Raw genomic sequence first — 8391 nt, 5'->3', positions numbered from 1 at the left:
ACTACCCAAACAATGTAGCCCTTCACTTTATAATACCTTGTGTATTTGTATACATGTGGAGATGATCTCTACATGTAGATTTACATATGATGAGAGGAATATCTTACCTTGATGTTATTAATCATCAAGTAGCTTTTCCTAAAGAGTTCTTATGGGATCAAATTTAAGACAGAACATAGTAGTCATTTATTCTTGGAGACAGATTTGTAACATGTAACATATTGAAGTAGAGGCTATATTCAATTTATAGTCTGTGAACTCTTACATGAGATATAAAAGTGATTACCTTATGTAGTTTAGTTTTTCTCCCCATTTTGCCCCTTATACCAATTAGCAAAAAAGATAAAATATAATTTTTAAAAAGAATAACATAGTTTGACATTCGAATTTTCAACAATGGTTACATTAGGCTTTCGGGTCACAATGTAGTAATAACTGTAAATTGTAGATACCACAGAGTCACAGTAAATCCATGCAGAGGAAAGAATTTGCATCATTCCTGAGCAAACTTCAGCAGAGAACAGGACTGCCAAGATTTTACTGGACCCTGACTAACCTATTTGTCTCCCACTTGCTCCCAGGAGGTTAGTCTCCCACTACCAAAAGAAGCTCCAAAAAAAGAAGAGGAGACGCAAGATCAGTTACAGAGGAATGATGGAAATATAACTGTTGGAAAAGTTCAGAGGTACAATGGAAAGGAGTATGGCAAAGAATTGAGGGCCTATAAAGGAAATTAGCAATGCAATATGAAGCGATAAGATTTCTGATAAAGTCCTTTGTGCTGCCATTGAGAAATATCCACCTGAAGTTATTTGAAGTCTGTAACATTGTGCTGGATTGAAGTTCAGCATCATGCATGCATTGCATGTTAAAGGACCACATGCCTAAGAATAGGAATGCATAGGTTTAACCTTATCTCAAAGCTTGCTGTGTAGATAAAACAGCACAGCTAGAAAATGATGGTTGCCAAGCCATTCATCTGTATAATTTTTGTAAAGTGTCTGAATATTTCAGCGCTGTTTCTTTAAAGTGTGAGTGGAATGATTTTCATATATTGTTTTTGGAATGAAACATGAAAATCCAAATCTAAAAGTTGACACAGAAGTTGATGTGAAGATAATAAAATAGAAACTTAAAAGTTAGATAAAACCATTCATATAGAATATACATAGGCATATATGCACATCACACACACGTGAGGGGTTGCGCGCACACACACAAACACATACACACCCCCACACATACCAACACAAACACGGGAAACCCACTCCTACCCACATACATGCACAAACATTACACACACTTATCCCATACTCACACACAAACAGACACACACACACACACACAAACACACATACACAGATACACACAAACACAAAACCATGAAAATGACATTAGTCTAGAATAGAAAACTTTTGGACATACAAATGCAGAAGTGGAGGTTTTGCCCTTAACTTCATGGACTCATTTGTTCATCCCATTTTCTTACAGTAGTGGAAGAGAAAGATTATATATAGCATGTTTTTTTTTACCTCCAAGAGCCTGCTGACAAAATAACTATAAGTTCAATATGATCCATTTCTTGAAATATGATCTGTGATTAATAATAAAATAATTAATAAAATTTATGAAATCATCACAGTTGTTAAACATAAAACATTGAACTCGTCAGAATTTTTCATATTTATATGGTAGCTCACCAAAAGCACGTTGATTTCTTTTTTATGTATGTAGCACATTTTTTCTCTGGCCTTTACATGCCTCCCATCCTGTCCAGAATTTCTGCCCTGTGTAGAAAATTTAGAGAAATAGGCCTCATGTCTACCTGAACCCTGCCTCTTTCCATTCAATTAACATTATTTCTGAAATTAGGGAATGGTAAAGAGTAACTATTTAGAACAATTATAGCAGTATCAACGCCCCCTATTAATTAATAAATGAAGGCTCTCATTTCTGAACACTCTAAATTTAGTTAGAGAATACCAGGATGCATTTGAATTCTGTTCTTTTTATATGCATGTCTGAACTGAAAATGAAGTCGCCCAATTCTCAGTTGAACAGCTTAGTCTTGCACCAGGAAGAGGTGTTGGATTTCTCTACCTTGTGTCTCATTCCCTCACTTATTTCAGTTCAGGTAGACAGTTATGTGAGTCATTACCTGAGCATCAGTGTAGCAAAAGAGATAGATATTTGGTGTTGTTTTATTCCCAAGCTAGTCCTGTACATTGCTGTCCCTTTCAGAAGTAGAACAGTGAGTCAGGCTTTGCTGAATATGTCATAGTTTGGGAGAAGAGTGTGTAGAACCACCAAAACAATCACTTAAACCACACGTAGTATACCATCAATTAACAACTCCATCTAACACAATGTAGCCAAGTGCACAGAATTATCTTGAAGAATTGAACACACCCATATCTGCTGTATTTTTTTCCTCAGAAGACTTTCCAGGACATCTGGATCTAAGAGTTCCAGTAGTTCAGAGAGAGAAGATAAACACAAGGTAAGGTGCTTGTTCATGGGTTAACTGTCCTGCTCAGAATTGTGTTTGTGTGCTGTTTCCATTCCAATGTTTCGATGTTTTACCTGTCATCATTTTATTTGGACTTGTTGTGAAGAAAACTCGTGCATGGTTCTTTGGTTGATTATATGTTCCCGGTTTTCATGCTCTGAGCTAATTGTATTGATTTCTGTATCTCATCTTTCCTTCTGCTCAACTTTCTGTTTCATTTCCTTCAGCATTTACTAAAAGTTGCCTTACTTTTTAGGGATTGTGCATCATTGCACCTATATGTGGATGTTTCTCTGGCTTATTCTGATTTACTGTGGGTTGTTTTCTAATACTTTTCTCTATCAAACAGCCTACCTTTGGGGCAGAAGTGCTGAAATAGCCAGCACCAAGGCAGAGGAGACTGGCAGATCTCAGAAGTTGAGGACACATTACTGTGCAGAGACAAATTCAGGAGAGTCAGGGCTGCACAAAGACATCTTGTCTCAAACAAATAGGCAAACAAACAAAGAGACAAACAACACAGCTCTTAACTACCCAAACAATGTACGCCTTAATTTTATAATAGGTTGTGTTTTTGTATACAGGTGGAGATGATCTTCTCTACATGTAGATTTACATATGATGAGAGGAATATCTTACCTTGATGTTATTAATCATCAAGTAGCTTTTCCTAAAGAGTTCTTATGGGATCAAATTTAATACAGAACATAGTAGTCATTTATTCTTGGAGACAGATTTGTAACATGTAACATATTCAAGTAGAGGCTATATTCAATTTATAGTCTGTGAACTCTTACATGAGATATAAAAGTGATTACCTCATGTAGTTTAGTTTTTCTCCCCATTTTGCCTTTTATACCAATTAGCAAAAAAGATAAAAATATAATTTTTAAAAAGAATAACATAGGTTGACATTCGAATTTTCAACAATGGTTACATTAGGCTTTCGGGTCACAATGTAGTAATAACTGTAAATTGTAGATACCACAGAGTCACAGTAAATCCATGCAGAGGAAAGAATTTGCATCATTCCTGAGCAAACTTCAGCAGAGAACAGGACTGCCAAGATTTTACTGGACCCTGACTAGCCTATTTGTCTCCCACTTGTTCCCAGGAGGTTAGTCTCCCACTACCAAAAGAAGCTCCAAAAAAAGAAGAGGAGACGCAAGATCAGTTACAGAGTAATGATGGAAATATAACTGTTGGAAAAGTTCAGAGGTACAATGGAAAGGAGTATGGCAAAGAATTGAGGGCCTATAAAGGAAATTAGCAATGCAATATGAAGCGATAAGATTTCTGATAAAGTCCTTTGTGCTGCCATTGAGAAATATCCACCTGAAGTTATTTGAAGTCTGTAACATTGTGCTGGATTGAAGTTCAGCATCATGCATGCATTGCATGTTAAAGGACCACATGCCTAAGAATAGGAATGCATAGGTTTAACCTTATCTCAAAGCTTGCTGTGTAGATAAAACAGCACAGCTAGAAAATGATGGTTGCCAAGCCATTCATCTGTATAATTTTTGTAAAGTGTCTGAATATTTCAGCGCTGTTTCTTTAAATTAAAGTGTGAGTGGAATGATTTTCATATATTGTTTTTGGAATGAAACATGAAAATCCAAATCTAAAAGTTGACACAGAAGTTGATGTGAAGATAATAAAATAGAAACTTAAAAGTTAGATAAAATCATTCATATAGAATATACATAGGCATATATGCACATCACACACGTGAGGGCTTGCGTGCACACACACAAACACATACACACACCCACACATACCAACACAAACACGGGAAACCCACTCCTACCCACATACATGCACAAACATTACACACACTTATCCCATACTCACACACAAACAGACACACACACACACAAACACACATACACAGATACACACAAACACAAAACCATGAAAATGACATTAGTCTAGAATAGAAAACTTTTGGACATACAAATGCAGAAGTGGAGGTTTTGCCCTTAACTTCATGGACTCATTTGTTCATCCCATTTTCTTACAGTAGTGGAAGAGAAAGATTATATATAGCACGTTTTTTTATACCTCCAAGAGCCTGCTGACAAAATAACTATAAGTTCAATATGATCCATTTCTTGAAATATGATCTGTGATTAATAATAAAATAATTAATAAAATTTATGAAATCATCACAGTTGTTAAACATAAGACATTGAACTCGTCAGAATTTTTCATTTTTATATGGTAGCTCACCAAAAGCACGTTGATTTCTTTTTTATGTATGTAGCACATTTTTTCTCTGGCCTTTGCATGCCTCCCATCCTGTCCAGAATTTCTGCCCTGTGTAGAAAATTTAGAGAAATAGGCCTCAAGTCTACCTGAACCCTGCCTCTTTCCATTCAATTAACATTATTTCTGAAATTAGGGAATGCTAAAGAGTAACTATTTAGAACAATTATAGCAGTATCAACGCCCCCTATTAATTAATCAATGAAGGCTCTCATTTCTGCACACTCTAAATTTAGTTAGAGAATACCAGGATGCATTTGAATTCTGTTCTTTTTATATGCATGTCTGAACTGAAAATGAAGTCGCCCAATTCTCAGTTGAACAGCTTAGTCTTGCACCAGGAAGAGGTGTTGGATTTCTCTACCTTGTGTCTCATTCCCTCACTTATTTCAGTTCAGGTAGACAGTTATGTGAGTCATTACCTGAGCATCAGTGTAGCCAAAGAGATAGAGATTTGGTGTTGTTTTATTCCCAAGCTAGTCCTGTACATTGCTGTCCCTTTCAGAAGTAGAACAGTGAGTCAGGCTTTGCTGAATATGTCATAGTTTGGGAGAAGAGTGTGTAGAATCACCAAAAAAATCACTTAAACCACACGTAGTATACCATCAATTAACAACTTCATCTAACACAATGTAGCCAAGTGCACAGAATTATCTTGAAGAATTGAACACACCCATATCTGCTGTATTTTTTTCCTCAGAAGACTTTCCAGGACATCTGGATCTAAGAGTTCCAGTAGTTCAGAGAGAGAAGATAAACACAAGGTAAGGTGCTTGTTCATGGGTTAACTGTCCTGCTCAGAATTGTGTTTGTGTGCTGTTTCTATTCCAATGTTTCGATGTTTTACCTGTCATCATTTTATTTGGACTTGTTGTGAAGAAAACTCATGCATGGTTCTTTGGTTGATTATATGTTCCCGGTTTTCATGCTCTGAGCTAATTGTATTGATTTCTGTATCTCATCTTTCCTTCTGCTCAACTTTCTGTTTCATTTCCTTCAGCATTTACTAAAAGTTGCCTTACTTTTTAGGGATTGTGCATCATTGCACCTATATGTGGATGTTTCTCTGGCTTATTCTGATTTACTGTGGGTTGTTTTCTAATACTTTTCTCTATCAAACAGCCTACCTTTGGGGCAGAAGTGCTGAAATAGCCAGCACCAAGGCAGAGGAGACTGGCAGATCTCAGAAGTTGAGGACACATTACTGTGCAGAGACAAATTCAGGAGAGTCAGGGCTGCACAAAGACATCTTGTCTCAAACAAATAGGCAAACAAGCAAAGAGACAAACAACACAGCTCTTAACTACCCAAACAATGTACCCCTTCATTTTATAATACGTTGTGTTTTTGTATACATGTGGAGATGATCTTCTCTACATGTAGATTTACATATGATGAGAGGAAAATCTTACCTTGATGTTATTAATCATCAAGTAGCTTTTCCTAAAGAGTTCTTATGGGATCAAATTTAATACAGAACATAGTAGTCATTTATTCTTGGAGACAGATTTGTAACATGTAACATATTCAAGTAGAGGCTATATTCAATTTATAGTCTGTGAACTCTTACATGAGATATAAAAGTGATTACCTCATGTAGTTTAGTTTTTCTCCCCATTTTGCCTTTTATACCAATTAGCAAAAAAGATAAAAATATAATTTTTAAAAAGAATAACATAGGTTGACATTCGAATTTTCAACAATGGTTACATTAGGCTTTCGGGTCACAATGTAGTAATAACTGTAAATTGTAGATACCACAGAGTCACAGTAAATCCATGCAGAGGAAAGAATTTGCATCATTCCTGAGCAAACTTCAGCAGAGAACAGGACTGCCAAGATTTTACTGGACCCTGACTAGCCTATTTGTCTCCCACTTGTTCCCAGGAGGTTAGTCTCCCACTACCAAAAGAAGCTCCAAAAAAAGAAGAGGAGACGCAAGATCAGTTACAGAGTAATGATGGAAATATAACTGTTGGAAAAGTTCAGAGGTACAATGGAAAGGAGTATGGCAAAGAATTGAGGGCCTATAAAGGAAATTAGCAATGCAATATGAAGCGATAAGATTTCTGATAAAGTCCTTTGTGCTGCCATTGAGAAATATCCACCTGAAGTTATTTGAAGTCTGTAACATTGTGCTGGATTGAAGTTCAGCATCATGCATGCATTGCATGTTAAAGGACCACATGCCTAAGAATAGGAATGCATAGGTTTAACCTTATCTCAAAGCTTGCTGTGTAGATAAAACAGCACAGCTAGAAAATGATGGTTGCCAAGCCATTCATCTGTATAATTTTTGTAAAGTGTCTGAATATTTCAGCGCTGTTTCTTTAAATTAAAGTGTGAGTGGAATGATTTTCATATATTGTTTTTGGAATGAAACATGAAAATCCAAATCTAAAAGTTGACACAGAAGTTGATGTGAAGATAATAAAATAGAAACTTAAAAGTTAGATAAAATCATTCATATAGAATATACATAGGCATATATGCACATCACACACACGTGAGGGCTTGCGTGCACACACACAAACACATACACACACCCACACATACCAACACAAACACGGGAAACCCACTCCTACCCACATACATGCACAAACATTACACACACTTATCCCATACTCACACACAAACAGACACACACACACACAAACACACATACACAGATACACACAAACACAAAACCATGAAAATGACATTAGTCTAGAATAGAAAACTTTTGGACATACAAATGCAGAAGTGGAGGTTTTGCCCTTAACTTCATGGACTCATTTGTTCATCCCATTTTCTTACAGTAGTGGAAGAGAAAGATTATATATAGCACGGTTTTTTATACCTCCAAGAGCCTGCTGACAAAATAACTATAAGTTCAATATGATCCATTTCTTGAAATATGATCTGTGATTAATAATAAAATAATTAATAAAATTTATGAAATCATCACAGTTGTTAAACATAAGACATTGAACTCGTCAGAATTTTTCATTTTTATATGGTAGCTCACCAAAAGCACGTTGATTTCTTTTTTATGTATGTAGCACATTTTTTCTCTGGCCTTTGCATGCCTCCCATCCTGTCCAGAATTTCTGCCTTGTGTAGAAAATTTAGAGAAATAGGCCTCAAGTCTACCTGAACCCTGCCTCTTTCCATTCAATTAACATTATTTCTGAAATTAGGGAATGCTAAAGAGTAACTATTTAGAACAATTATAGCAGTATCAACGCCCCCTATTAATTAATCAATGAAGGCTCTCATTTCTGCACACTCTAAATTTAGTTAGAGAATACCAGGATGCATTTGAATTCTGTTCTTTTTATATGCATGTCTGAACTGAAAATGAAGTCGCCCAATTCTCAGTTGAACAGCTTAGTCTTGCACCAGGAAGAGGTGTTGGATTTCTCTACCTTGTGTCTCATTCCCTCACTTATTTCAGTTCAGGTAGACAGTTATGTGAGTCATTACCTGAGCATCAGTGTAGCCAAAGAGATAGAGATTTGGTGTTGTTTTATTCCCAAGCTAGTCCTGTACATTGCTGTCCCTTTCAGAAGTAGAACAGTGAGTCAGGCTTTGCTGAATATGTCATAGTTTGGGAGAAGAGTGTGTAGAATCAC

The sequence above is a fragment of the Apodemus sylvaticus genome, chromosome 14 (assembly GCF_947179515.1).
Source record: "Apodemus sylvaticus chromosome 14, mApoSyl1.1, whole genome shotgun sequence".
NCBI lineage: Eukaryota > Metazoa > Chordata > Mammalia > Rodentia > Muridae > Apodemus > Apodemus sylvaticus.
Note: the sequence above shows the minus strand (reverse complement) of the source record.